Here is a 15,704-nt window from a genome sequence, read left to right on the forward strand (position 1 = left end):
GGAATGTGCCCGTACACTCTCCATTTAGGCCATAACGTATCCGGGCTTTCGTATTTCCATAAAGTTCCTTAAAAAGTTAATTATGGGGATCCCCACGCCCATTTCCTCCAAAGTTCTCCATATATTACTGTGGCTTATTCAATCAAACTGAGCTGTCAGATCCATGAAGGCCATGTGTATTTTTCCCCTTTTCGCCTTTGCGTAATTCCCCAATAAGAAGGGTCAGGTTAAGGCCCTGCTCAATTTTACCCAGCCCCTGCCTAAATGCGATTTGGAGCTCCGATAGGACGTTATTATCCTCTGCCGACTGTTGAAGATGGTTAAGGACTATGCAACCTGCCACTTTTCCCAGTGAGTCTAATATGGAGATGGGGCGGTAACAGGCCAGATTCTGTCGGTCTCCCTTCTTAAAAATCGGTCCCAGGATGGATTCAGACCATGATTCGATGAGTCCAACTGCGCAGCAGGCTTCTAGCACCCTTGTTAAAATTGGAGTCAATAGCTCCATATTTTGCTTAAAAAGATCAACTGGAACTCCAACAGGGCCCAGAGCTTTCCCCCCCTTTACTGGCTTTTAGTGCAAGCTCTACCTCTACTAAGGTGACGTCCAGGGCTATAGGAAAGTCTGTTTGGCGGGAGTTGAGGATGGTACTAAGCATACTTGGTACAGTGTCGTTGTCCTAACTAAACTGGACGAAGATCTTAGAAATGTGTTTGACTCATTGTCTTTCATCTATTGCAATTTCTAAAGTGGGTGTGTCTCCCATTAGCAGAAATGGGGATTTTACCACTCGCCAAAAGGCGGTACTATCCTTGTTAACACTTGCTTTGTGTAGATCGGCCCAAATATTTTTTTTAATTCACCTTTCCTTAATTTCACGGCCTCATTATATGCCTTTTTGAGCTGATCTCAAGTCTATCCCTGTCCTTTTTATGTAATGCAGATTTTAGCTCTGTGTAGGCTTTTGTGCAATTGTTGTTAAACCAACCCTTTTTCTTCCCATTCCTCTGTTTTGGTTCGGCTTTCAGTGATTCCCTAATTTTATCCATTATTTCTCCATAGGGTTTTAAAACTTCCTCTGCGAGGCGGAAAGATCTAAACACTTCATGATAGAAGTTAAAGATTTGGGGGCGTGGCTTGGCGCCCGGCGAGGACGGCAGCTCTGATGTGAGCGCTCTGGATCAGCAGGGGATTTCGCTGCTTTTTCTCAATTCCTGGCGCCTGCAAACCTCATTTTCCCCAACCGGAATTCCAGGACAACGTCGTGTTCCTAACTGAAGCAGCACCTGAGCGGCGGAATGTCCGTTTTCGTCAACTTTTTGGCGGACGCGACTCTCTGATAGACGCGACCGCCATTTTGTATCCTCACAGCGCACACTACGGAGCATCCGCTCGCAGATCATGCTTGCCTACCACGAAGCTTCACTTTAATCCAACTGTTCCTGGTGAGCCACTGCCTTCAGCTATGTAACACTGCTGCTTGTCTTTGAAGAACGCTGGTTTTTTTTTGTCAGTATTATCAGCGTTTTGAGACAGTATGATAATGGCGGCCATTTTTTGTCATTGACCTTTCCTCACACAACCTGCATTCTGCGCACCTTTCTTCACTTGAGAATCCCTAAGCTTATTTTGGAATATTAACGAGCACGTACTGCTTATCATCAGACTTTCTTCATCTCTATAATAACTCTTTTTATGGAACGGAGGGCAATCACTCGCACTCCCAAGGCTCCGCGCCGTGTGTTCATCAAAAACTCGAAAGTCTTCTCTGCATTGGCGCACCTTGAGGCCTCCCAAGAGCTCGACACCCAGATGTCACAGTCCAGTACGGAACGGCCTGTTCAACCTCCAGGGAAAGTGACCTCGAAACGCCTCAAAAAAGACCCTCCGTCACCGACTGGATCCACATCAGCTGTCTCCATGGAGTTATTATTGGAAGAGATTCGTGCCCTTAAACCATTCATGGAAGAGACTAACTCTAAATTGCAGGTTCTCACTGACAATTGGTCTCAGATGGATGCCAGAGTAACCACTGTAGAGAAGTCTCTCACATCTCTGCAAGAATCATCTTCCAAAGTAACACATATGCAGTCTCAGATTTCGTCTCTCCAAAAACAAGTTGAAGAATTGGAGAACCGAAACAGGTGCAATAACCTTCGTCTCTACGGCCTGGCGGAGAACTGTGAGGGGACCGACCCTATTGCCTTTTTCCAATCATTTCTGCCCAAGCTTCTTCATCTGGCACTACGCTTAATATCCAGCGTGCTCATAGGCTAGGTCGCCTTCCCACTACTTCTTCCCCCTCTTCACGGCCAAGGGATGTCATCATGTACTTTTTAGAATATACTGACCTACTCAAGGTCATATCAGCGGCCCGTGCCGCACCTCCTTTGCAATGGTCGGGCTCCAACCTTTTCTTTGCGCAGGATTACGCAAGAGCCACAGCCAGTCGCCGCAAGGCCTTTTTGGATATGCGACCAGAACTTCGTGCCATTGGAGCCAGATACGGCCTTTTCCACCCTTGCCTATTTCGAGTGACTTACAACAACAAGACAACGACTTACGAGGATCCTGTTCGTCTCCGAAGTTTTTTGAACGCAACTCAAGCTTCTGATATGGACTTTTCCAGCTCTTCGTCAGCTTTCCCGCCATGATTTCTGCGTGACGCAGCATCGAAGTTTCAACTAATCTGCATGTTTATAGTGCATTGTTGACTGTATTAATGTTTGTTTATACCACGTTTTTCAGCGACTTCAGTCTTTATGTTCTTCCCCTCACTCTTCGTCATTTTTCTTGTACCCCTGTTGGTTAGTTAAGTATTGCTCACTACTATTTTTCATACACCTTCTTATCATTTATTGTTGTTTTGTTCTCATCCTCTTTCATTAGTCTCACTCATTATTGTTTTTCCTCCCTTTTCCTTGCAGGTTTTACAATACGTATGGCGTCTTTCCCCCGACTTGTTGGTTCGTTTGCATTGGACGTTTGCTTCCTCTGCCTGGTGCTCCCCCCTCATCCATTCTCTCTCGTATCTTCCCCCTGGTGATCAACCCTCCCCATCTCTACCCTCCGTAAGTATGTTCTCCCTTTCCTCCCGATTGTTTGCTTTCCTTCTTGTATCTTTTTCACTTTTAAGTTCACCAATTTCCCCTGTTTCACAGGTGTCTTCCTCTCTTGTTTTTCGACTACCCTTCAATTACCGACTTCCTCTCATCATCCTTACTATTTCTTGGACTACCTTCTTATATTTTTCATATCAACTGTTTCCATTTTTCTCTCCCTCAACCTATTTCCTCTTTCCTCATCCTCTTGCTCACTATTATACTGCATTGACTCTTATTGACTCTCTTATTTTCCTTGTTTTTTCTACCTCCCTGGGTCTCTTTTGCACCTCTTTTTTTTCCTCTGATTCTTTCCTCATTTCTGATATGGTATGTCTCTGAAAGTAATTACATGGAATGTTAAGGGCATCAACTCTCCTATCAAACGACAAAGAATTTTATCTCACCTTTCACGTTTGAATGTGGACATTGCTTTTTTACAAGAAACCCATTTATCTGCTGAAGAATCTGTTAAATTGAAAAGAAGCTGGGTGGGTGATGTTTACTATTCTCCTGGGGATGGCAAACGCAATGGTGTGGCCATTTTATGTCATAAAGCTCTTTCCCCTTCCCTGCTCGCTCAGGAATCGGATGCTGATGGCCGATGGACGTATGCTAAACTCTCTATCAAGAATGTTCCTAATTTCTCTTATAAATGTTTATGCCCCTACCACTGGTGATCCCACTTTTTGGCATTCATTTTCCCAGCACATTACCAGATTTATTGATGATAATTTTATACTGGCAGGTGATTGCAATCAACCCCTAGATCCCTTTCTAGATAGAAACTCCAAGGCGCACTTCATCCCCAACAAATCTCATAAATCCTTCTCTCAAACTATTTCCCAACATAAACTCACTGACGCTTGGCGTCCTTGTAACCCAGAACTTCAGGAATTCACTTTTTATTCTCCATGCCATCATTCCCAATCCCGAATCGACTACATTTTTGTTACCCACAACATTGTCCAAACTCTCACCCATGCAGAAATTGGCCCAATTTTATTTTCTGACCATGCCCCCACATTAGTTCAATTGGACATCTTACCCAAATCAGTAGGTCCTAAACGTTGGCGTTTCAACAACTCTCTCCTTCTAGACCCTAACTTTACTACCTCCTTCACTTCCTTCTCCCATGAATTTTTCTCCTTAAACGACAATTCCCCTGTCCCCAAACACACCATTTGGGATGCCTTTAAAGCGGCAGCAAGAGATTTCATCATTGGCTTTGTTGCTAAAAAACGTAGAGCTGCGCGCGACTTCACTAAGGCTATCCTTCTGGATATTAAGAAATTGGAGCATTCTTATTTTACTTCCCGCTCACAGCAAACTCTAACCGCTTTGGTTAGTGCTAAAATGAAATTCAACAAAAAATCTACTGACGATGCATCCTTGTATTTATTAAAATCAAGTGCCAAATTCTATGGGGGCAAAAATAAGGCTGGCAAGATCTTAGCTAATTATCTAAAGGTTAAACACAATAAATTAAACATTGAATCAATCTACGACGCCAATTCGAACCTCAAACATACAGACGCACACATCCTCACTGAATTCTCTACCTTTTACAAGACCCTATACTCTTCTGAAACTCACCCTTCTTCTCACTCTCTAGACGCATTTTTCTCCACTATTCAAAAACCACCTCACTTTCCACTTGACCTTTCTCACTTAGAACTTGATATATCCCAACAAGAACTACTCAAAGCACTTCAAACCCTCCAAAAAGACAAAGCCCCTGGACCGGATGGCTTCACAGTAGAATTTTTTCTCCACTTTTCAAAGCTTCTTATCCCCAGACTCCATTCCCTTATTGGCACTTTTCTCTCCTTGGGTTCCTCCTCAGGCTCTTTTTCAGATGCTCATATTTGCCTCATACCCAAGGAGGGGAAGGATCCTCAACATTGCAAAAATTATAGGCCAATTTCTTTGGTCAATATTGACTATAAAATATTTGCAAAGTCTCTTGCGGCACGCCTCGATCTTCTTCTTCCTGATCTTTTGGGAGAGGAACAGTCGGGCTTTGTCAAAGGTCGCTTTATCACAGATAACACCAGGCTCCTCTTCAACATTCTCTCTAAATCTCGCCTTTTACCCCATCCCCTTGCGGCCATTGCCCTGGATGCTGAAAAGGCGTTTGATAGGGTTGAATGGACCTATCTATTTCACACCCTCCGTTGGTTCGGTTTTGGTCCTGTTTTTATATTCTTAATTTCGCTACTTTATCCTAACCCACGTGCTGCGGTTTGTGCCAATGGTCAAATATCTTCTTTTTTTGATTTAAAAAGAGGTGTTCGCCAAGGCTGCCCCTTATCCCCCTTTCTCTTTAATTTGGCCTTAGAACCCTTCCTCTCCAAGCTCCGTCAAAACCCCTCCATCCAAGGATTCCAACTGTCAGACTCCCACATCAAACTAGCCGCTTATGCGGATGACATTTTGCTATTTGTTTCCAACCCCTCTGTTTCAATCCCCGCCTTTCTCACTGAAGTCCACGCATACTCCCAAATATCTGGCTATAAACTCAATAACGATAAATGTGAGATCCTCCCCTTAACTAAATTCACATTCAAACCCGATTTTGCAGCCTCTAATTTCACGTGGAAACCCTCCAATATCAAGTACCTTGGAATGCACATTACCCCTACCATCCCAGACACTGTTTCTCTGTGCATGTCCAAATGCATTCAAAAATTAACGGATCTCACATCCAAGTGGCATCCTCTTTACCTATCCTGGTGGGGTCGCCTCGACACTATTAAAATGATGTTGTCTCCCATTGTCCTTTACACCCTCTCCAATATTCCGGTCCCTGTCCCCTCCAAATTTTTCAAACGGATCAACTCTATTCTAACATCCTTTCTGTGGCATAAAAAGAAACCACGAATGTCTCTAGCACGTCTGCTTCGTCCTAAATCAGAAGGTGGGGTTAACTTTCCTGACTTCCCAGCATACCATAAAGCGTTCCAATTGCGGCAAGCCTCTCTTTGGTTACAAGACCCTGATACCCCATGTCCTCTTTGGACTAAATTTGAACACCTCCTTCTCTCTCCCTTCTCCTTTGCTGAATACCTCTCCTTGTCTCGCAAACCCGCCTCTATTTCTACTCCGATTCATAAATTTACTACTAAATTACTCCTATCTTCCACTCACTCCCCTCCCACAACCATTGCTGATTTCCTCTCCTCCCCCATATGGCATAACACTTCCTTACTCATCTGCAACAGACCCTTTTTTTGGAAATCTTGGCATACTCGAGGTCTGCAGTGGATTTCCCAACTCTTCTCTCACTCCTCTTTCTTATCTTTTGACATCCTTCGCTCCCTCTATGACTTAGCCACTTCCTTTGCACGCAAATATCAATTGCTTAAAAATTCAGTCCTAACGAAATACAATGACCTCTCTCAGCCCGGCCCTCCTACTGCTTCATCCACTCTCACCTCCTCACTTCATTCCTTTTTACGCACTACACCAAAGGCTGCTGCTATTTACAAGTACCTCCACGCTGGTGAGACTCCAAGACCTAAATCTAAAGTGGAGGATTCCTGGGAGCATGATTTGTCTGTCTCCTGGTCAGTTTCCTTTTGGGACAAAATCTGGACCAAGCTTCGCAAATCTTCGAGAGCAGCAACCCTCACGCAGACTCTGTTTTTTATTTACAATAGACTCCTCTTCACACCCTTTGACCTTCACAAACGCTTTCCTAACACTCCCCACATATGCTGGTCTTGTTCATCACCACAAGCTACTTTATTTCACATGTTATTTTTATGCACTCATGTTCGTAGTTTTTGGTTACAGGTTTGGGCTCAAATTAATTTAATTTTCCACACTTCTATCCCTTTTTCTCACACACATGTTTTCATGGGTAGCCTCTCCCCTTGCTGGGACAACGTTGATCTAAAACCTCAGATTGTTGACCTATTACTTGCCGCTGCCTTTCAACAAATAACGGTCAACTGGAAAGACTTCTCCAAAGTTTCCTTTAAGGCGTGGTGGTTTAATGTTTGCCACAACCATAGACTTGACACTGCTCATGTCTTTCCAGCATGTATGGCTACTAAACGCGTGGACTTATGGACTCCTGTCACGCTTTACTTGGACTTATGTAGTAAACGCTTGTTTCACCCTCCGCCTCCACAACAGGAAGTTCCTAAACCTCCTTAACAGCTCGATACATTCCACTTATCCTCCATTGTACAATTTTTTTTAATCCTTTCCAATGTTCTCATGCTTCTCATATTTTATGCTTACCGTGTTTCCTCTTTACCTTTCCATTTATCTTGTACCCAGATTTCTTCTATTATAATGCTTGCACTTGTATGATTATTTTATTCTGCTTAGAGTCTTTAAGTTGATATCCCACTGTACTTTGTTTTGACACCTGGTTCTTTCTTTTGTTGCTACCAAATAAAATTTTCTTAAACTTCAAAAAAGAAGTTAAAGATTTCTTGACCACTGTTTCTGTAAGCTCCTGCAGTTCAACTTTGTCATAGTTTAGGGAAAAACCGTTCACTTTATCGATTACCAAGTTTTGTGACCTGTACGTCCTCTTAATATCACCTCTATGTATTTTCTGTGGACAAGATAATGTCACACTCATGGGGAAATGGTCACTGATAGCGTTTCGATGCATACTAAAGTTCAACAAATGGAGGCATACCTATTTGAGATTAGAATAAAATCTATGGTTGCACTTGCTCCTCTGCCATTAACACCTTCGCCGCAGGAATAATTCCCCGCAGCGCGGGGGAGGGGGGCCGCGTGCGGCTCCGCAGTACTTGTGACAAGCTTGGCTGCACTGTGGCGCTGTGCTCATGACGAGCTGAGCTCGTCATGACCATACCGCCTTAATAGAACGCCCAGCACAGCAGGGGAATTGTCCCTGCGTGGGCATTCCACGGCGGTTATGATGAGCTCAGCTCATCCTGAGCACAGCGCCACTGTGCCTCATGACGAGCTGAGCTCGTCATGAGCACTGAAAGAGTTAAAAGTCTGTGTAAATGGGATTGGAGGGGAAGACAGTGCGTTTGTAAAGCCTAATTCCAGAAGAAATAGGATCTCATTTAAACAGTCTCTGTTGACTGTGTGGGGAAAATGGGATATATTACTATTATCCTCATCGATCAAGCCACATGTTAAATTGTTATTTTTTGTGCACAGAGGGAGGTTAAAGTCCCCCCCCCCCAATGAGTAGAACATTCTGAATGCTATTATTCTGAATTTCTTGCAGTGCATTTCTTATTTGTTTTAAGACATCAACCGAATGTTCCTTCTGTACATTGTTATGAAAATTGTCCAATACATACATGTTTTGCTTATCCATATTGAGGGTTATTATTTGGTAGTTAGGTTCTGATTTTGCAAGTGATATTTCCTTTATCACCATCAGTTTAGCAGTTGAAAGGGCATACATTTTTCAGGAACAACATATCTATGGAGACAGCACACTGTCACCCACCCCTTTGCAGTGCAAAGCGCGCACACATCTAAAATGAAGCTGCCATGCAAAGAAGACATCACAACCCTAACCATTAGTTATTTCAAACTGTAGTGACAAATATGATGGGTTGAAAGTAATGAGTGAGACATAATTAAATAACAATATGAATGTAAAAAGAAACAGAGAGGACAATTTAAAAATGAAATTTCATGTGTGGTCTATCGCCCGCATCATGAGATATACTTGAATTCACAAGACAAGACAGGCTTTATTAATTTATGCATAACTGCAGCATTCCTAAGATTTCTTAATTATTCACTTAGTGGTTCAGGGCTCCAATGTCAGTGAGAATGGCTTCCAAGCACAAGTGCACACTGATGGTGTGCTGCTATCTATACCTCAATCTCTTGGTAAAATCATCAAATATATTTCCCCATTGGTCCTATGGACCTTTGTTAGTCAACTTGAAGCGCTGTAAGGGAGTAAACATTAGAAATACATTTCCAATTTGTGAAGTCAATGTTACTTCATAATAAGGACCAAAAATCAATGATTTTAATTAAGTGAGTTTATTTTAGAATATCAATCCATTGAGTATATATGCCGAGTAAAAATAACTTCACCAACATTCCGACTAGCGGACGGGCCTTTTGTAATGAGATGGGAGGAAAGGGATCCAACTGTCACATTACAATGCTGCGTCCGACAGTATCTGGTTGGCTCCTAAATGCGATGTTTAGTTTTCTTTAAAAAGTATAACATTTTTAGTGTAAGAATACAGCAGCCACATTTCCATGGCACCATGTTTTTTTTTTTTCTTTTCATTTTTGTGACATATGCTTACAATACAAATTATAAAATGTAACTATTGCAGTGGCTTACCAAAGCCTATGTGCTTTGCTGATGTTTGTTTCCTAATATGCAGAGGGAACAAGCTTCTCATGATGGGAGTCAAGGTAATTTCAAGTTGAGTTTTTTGCTTCCCTTGAACCCATCTGGCCAAAGGTACAGTTGGTGATTGGTTTCTGATAATGCCATGTGCGTTTCTTTTTTGACAAAAAGTATATCCCAGAGCCAGAGGGAAGACAGAGTCTGTGATCAAACTGTAACAATCACAGCCATTCACCTCTGACTTAGGGGCCTATTACAATTGCAAGGAAGGCCTCTAGACGGTTCCCAAATGAGAAAATCCGATTGAGAGCCTATGTCTCCGACCCAATCTTACCCCATTCCGACAAAGTACGATGCGAAGATCTTGTCTGCATCGACTGAATCATTTCTGAACCTGATCCTGTCAGTCTGACTCATTTGCAGCCGAATTGTGCCACGTAATGGAGCCGGCTTTCGAACGAGTGAGTAAGGTGCACGATTCGGACAGCTGTATCAACTTGGTCTCAGCGAGATGAAACAGCTGTGGGAATCAGACTTCGGGGGACTGCAGCTGGCCCCCCTTCACCCTGGGCCCTCCGAATTGGTTCAGTGGGGGTACCCATGGGTCCCCCCTTTCCACGCATGCACAGTGTGGCGGGCACCATGGGGTGCCCCCACAGGGTGTACGCTTCACCCCACCCATCCCTTTGTATGCGTTCGGTATACAGGCTCTCATACAGTTCAATGGGAGTCCGAGCGAACCAAGTCCATAACCATAAGGGTGCATCAGATTTGGTCGCTCGGTCCCGCGGAGCGCAATTCGTTTGGAAAGCCTTCCGGATATGAATCGAACAAGTGGTTACCTAGCGAGATCGTAATAGGCCCCTTAGTGATGCTATACCCTACTATTAAACCAAAAACATGGCACCAAGAACACCTCTTTCAAACTTGACTGTCTGGATATTGAAGTTGAGCAGACCAACGAATACTCAGGGAAGCAGTGTACGGTAGATACTCAAGGAGACACCTAATATTAGTCAACAAATCAAGGTACATCCAGTTCTTATGCTAAACAAACAAAAAAGACTCTACTTTTAGCACACAGCTCATTATTGTACATAAATATCAGAGGGCTATCAAATTACACACATATCAATTCAATCATTTCTGTAAGTGGAAAGACAGCCAGAACTAATCTATGGTGCTCTAATTGGCAAGTTATCATATGGTTAGTCCATTCAAGTCATAGACCCTTGTGAGGTTTTAAGTAGGTAACTGTTCACTGACAAAATATTGTCACTGGAAAGATCCTCCTACAGAAATATCATAACAAAATTATCAAAGATAAAAGTATCGTCATCTCATACTTATTATGGAAAGTATAAAAATATAGGAAAGAAATATCATTGTTATTAATATCATTCTCAAAAATATCATTTTTTAAATATATATATATAAATAGTAAACATTAAATATATGAAACATTAACAGTAATATAATAATTAAAAACATTATTTAACTAATTTTAACTAAATATAACTATTTTACATATTTTCTGAAATAAAACACACATATATATAGACATATCTATATATATTTTTTTTTCTTCTTTTTTTCAAAGAGTGACTCGCTCAATGAGAAACACACTCCTCCAGTTGCAAGAACCAGTCTTTTATTGCCAAAGGCAAGAGCACAACCAATGTCTTTTCGCCGTTTGCCTAATGCATTTCGGAGCATCCGCGCTCCTTTGTCAGAGGCAAATTGTCCCCACATCGAGTTTGGGATTCCCACAATGGCCCTCATTGCCGCATCAATTAGGTAGGCCTCCGGTGTGCCATATTTCCATTGCACGCTGGGAATTGTGGTTCGGTAATCGCTCTTGACCTCTAGTGGCTGTGTAAGAACAATATTTAAAAACAGACTGCTTTCTGCCCTCCAGTGGGCCTCAGGTTGAACTCTTATCTTTTCAATTAGGGATATATATGTTCAAATCATATTTTAAATTTAATAATATTTTATATATATATTTCCTGTAAAGGAAGGTCTTTGAAATTTACTGAGCACAATGCAATGCTGATTGATTTTTGTATGGTTTTGCCTGACCAACAACATTTTTTTATTTCAGAAACAGCATTTTAGACAGGTCAAGGGGACGGCGAGGGGCACCTGATTCACCCTCAGCTATGAGAACTTGTTCGTAGGCTGGTGGGAGAAGCAGGTGGTCAGGGCAGATGGCATGAACCAATAGGTAGCATCGGTAATTGGTTGGTATAGGTACATCGATTACCTTTTTATTTTCTGGAAGGGCGCAAAATCTCAGGCACAATTGTATATTCAGGCTCTTAACATAAATACAGTAAACTTACATTTCAGTGGACAGATCAGTTGCACAGAGATCACATTTTTTGATCTAAAGGTGTTTATCAAGGATGGGCAAATTAGTACCTCCTTGTTCAGAAAAGAAACAGCAGGGAACTTGATTCTTGAGGCCAGTAGTAGTCACCATAAACCCCTAAAAGACAGTATCCCATTTGGAGAACTATTTTAATTGAAAAAGAACTGTTCAAGAAACAGTGATTTACTATCAGCAGCAAATGATGCTATCAAAAGATTTTAAAAACGTGGTTATCCGGACCAGCTGCTTCAAAAAAAACTTTGACAAGGTCAATAAAGTACCTAGACATTGTCTCCTAACAGACAAGTATCAACAAGGTTATGAACAAATCAATACCTTCAGATTCATTACCACTTTCTCCAGAAACTCTGAAAGATTGCATCATGTGCTGACACGTAACTGGCATATTCTTAAATCTGACTCTATGATTGGGCAGGGTATTCCAGACTACCCCAAAATGACATATAGACGTTGTTGCTCTTTAAAAGATTCACTAGTACAGAGTCATTTGGAATCAATCCCCTGCAATCCCAGAATGAGTAATGTTACCGGATTCTTTCCATGCTCCAAGTTCAAAGCTTGCAGGAATAGTGTAAAAACCTTAACATAGCAAATCCGAGGTATGTCAGAATCCCAAGAAGATCACCAAGTCTTAAACTTGTAATACACCATTCTGCATTTATAGTCATGTCTGTCCCTACAATCTACAGTACATAGGCAGCACGATACATCCTACCAAACACAGGATTTTGGAACATGCTAGGGCCATCGAAAGAAATGATTTAACCTACCCTGTAGCTAGGCATTTTTCCCGTTTCCACCAGAGCAACAGAAACTTATTGAAATTCTTTTGCCTCAATCATGTCCCAATACACGAACATGGTGGGAACAGGGAATTTGAATTACAGAGATTGGAATCCAGGTTTATAGTTGACTTACAGACCAATACTCCACTAGGCCTTAACACTGAAGAAGAGCTATCTATACATCTAGGCTAGGATTTTTTTGGGTACTGTATTCATTGTATGTTTCAATCCACTCACTGGAGTTCATTCTTAAACTATACCTGTTTCTTTGTAAATGTAGCACTATTTTGATTTTACTTTTTGATCAACAAAAATGTATATATGCATTGTGGCCTCGTTACAGTATATCATTTCCTTGACATGGACCGCACATTGTGATAGCCATATAGGCAGACATTATGGTAATCCATCGTCCGCCAAATCATGATTTGTGAGTATTAAGGCTAATTGAATCAATGAGATTTGTAGAAATGTATTCTGAAACGAATGCCCATTCAGGGAGAGATATTTTCTGTTCTAATACACATGAATTTTGACTCATTTAGAAGTTGATAATTAAACGCTGAATGATTACTACAGTTAAATCATGTAATTGAGTGTGAATTTGATAACATTCACAGATGGCTGACATAGATTGTATTCACAGTCCATTTTCTATGTTGATTGTTTATTTTGCCCCGTAAGTGATCCCCCTCCATTATGTAAAAGTATGGTGGTGCCTTCGGCTTTTTTTGCAGTTTGGAAAAAGTCACGAAGCCGAAACGCGTCCTGTTTATTTAACCAGGTAAATAAAATACCAAGTTTTTCAGCCTTAATGGAGTGCGGTCTCTTCACTTGGTTGACGAGTGGGGTCTTGGAGCTGTATATATATATTTATATATACATATATATACACCTAATAAAATAAAAAAACATACCATTTTAATTACAAATAAAAAAAGGCAACAACATAAAAATTACAATTCAATAAAAGTATATTACATATTAAAAATGTTAATAATTATAAATACTGTCATTTTAAGTACACAAAAACATAATAATATAAATGTAAACAATTTAAGCTAACTATAAAATTCTACAAATAATAACTTTAAACTTCCACTCCAGTTTCTGCCACAGTAGAGAAAGTGTTGTATAGCGGAAGGGTAAAATGTACTATTCCACTCCAGTCACTGCAAGTGTAGGGAAAGTGTTGGTATGCGAAGTGGTAAAATGTACGATTCTCACTCCAGTCAGTGCAACAGTAGGGAAAATGTTGGATTACGGGAGGGTTAAAATGTACTATTCCCACTCCAGTCAATGCAACAGTAGGGCAAGTGTTAGATTGCAAAGGGGTAACATTTACTACTCCCATTGCACTCTGTGCAAGATTAGAAACAGACTAATTCAGATCAAGAAAATAAAATATTTGTAAAACAAATAAAAAAAATGTTAATATAAAGTCTATATATACATATTTTAAAAAAATAGACAAATTACATATTTATTACAATGTGTAATACATATAATAAATTAGTACAAATATTATTAGAATTAAAATCCCAAACTATATTCTCAAAATCATAACAACCAAAAAATACAATGTAAATTACAATGAAAAAGCACAATACAATTAACACATAAAATAATAAATAACATAATTAAAAAAAGAATTACTAATTTAAAACATTTTATTACTTAAATATCTTTCTATTCTATATCTCTACAAACTACTCAACACAAGTTCAACATTTATTTTTAAAATTATAACATTTGCACATTTTACATAATTAATTATAAATTAAAATATTAAGAATAATTAACTAATATTAAAATAATTATCTTTATTATCGTCTTACCCTTTATCCATACAAAAACAACAACCCACACCTAATATATCAATGTAGTTTAGTTACATATTTTACATAATTAATTATAATTTTTACAATTAATACATATATTTAGCTAATAATAAATTAATTGTATTTAATTAACTTTCCACACTTTACCCCTACAAATGCAACAACTCAAAACTAATATATTACTTAAACAGTATCTTAATTACACAATTTACATACCAATTAAATATTTATACATGATCATTATTTATTAATTATTATATTTAATTTCCTACACACGCTTTACCCAACACAACAAATAACACAGCCCAAAAACAAATATTTCAAATATTTCACAATTTACATAATATATTATCAGTTAAATAATTTAACATTATTAATTAATTATAATTACTTTACTTCCCACCCTATACCCCTACAAAACCCACAACCCACACCTGAAACATACCTTTAAAACATTATAAAATTATTATAAATATTTACATTTTAATAAATAATATTAATTAACACATAATTATTAATTATTTATATTTTACTTCCCACCCTACACCCCTACAACAGTGGTTCCCAAACTTTTTCGGCCTGTGGCTCCCTTGACCTAATTGCCAGTTGGCCCTGGCTCCCCATCGTGTGCGTCTTGATATGCTCATATTGTTTATCACAATGAGACGAAGCACGATCTTACACATTAGATTTATTCAACTAAAGAATTTAAAAACAGAATAGTAACTCTTGCAAATGAGCAAGTGGGACAAATACGGTAGGAATCGAGACGGACAGCCAGAACTCTATTTTTATTACTTATTAATATGGTCGTTCAGGTACGAAAACCATGACAATGGCTAAGTGGGCCCAAACCAGTCAGAATCAGCACCTTGCTTGGCAACATGCAAAAGGTGGGTTAAATCACTGTGTTCCTCCTGCTCTCTCTGAACCTTTGATATGTTAGTCGTCTCCGTGATTTATTTTACTATCCTGATTCAGACATAAACTTTACACATTCTGAGGAGAAGTGCACCCCCATCCCATCCACTTGAAGAGAGTGGCTCAGTGGAGCTTTGGTAATTTTGTCGCGCACCTCAAAGACTCAATGGACACAGCACACACAGCAGATTGGGGGCGCTTCTCTTACGTCTACGATGTCCCACCCAAGCCCTCCTTTTCAGATACTGCACACAGCAATAAACGCCCATTCACAAAGCCATAATAGCTCCATTAAAAAACACACAGTGGAAATATACAATTTTCAACCC

Source organism: Lissotriton vulgaris, chromosome 11, assembly GCF_964263255.1.
Source record: "Lissotriton vulgaris chromosome 11, aLisVul1.2, whole genome shotgun sequence".
Classification (NCBI taxonomy): Eukaryota; Metazoa; Chordata; class Amphibia; order Caudata; family Salamandridae; genus Lissotriton; species Lissotriton vulgaris.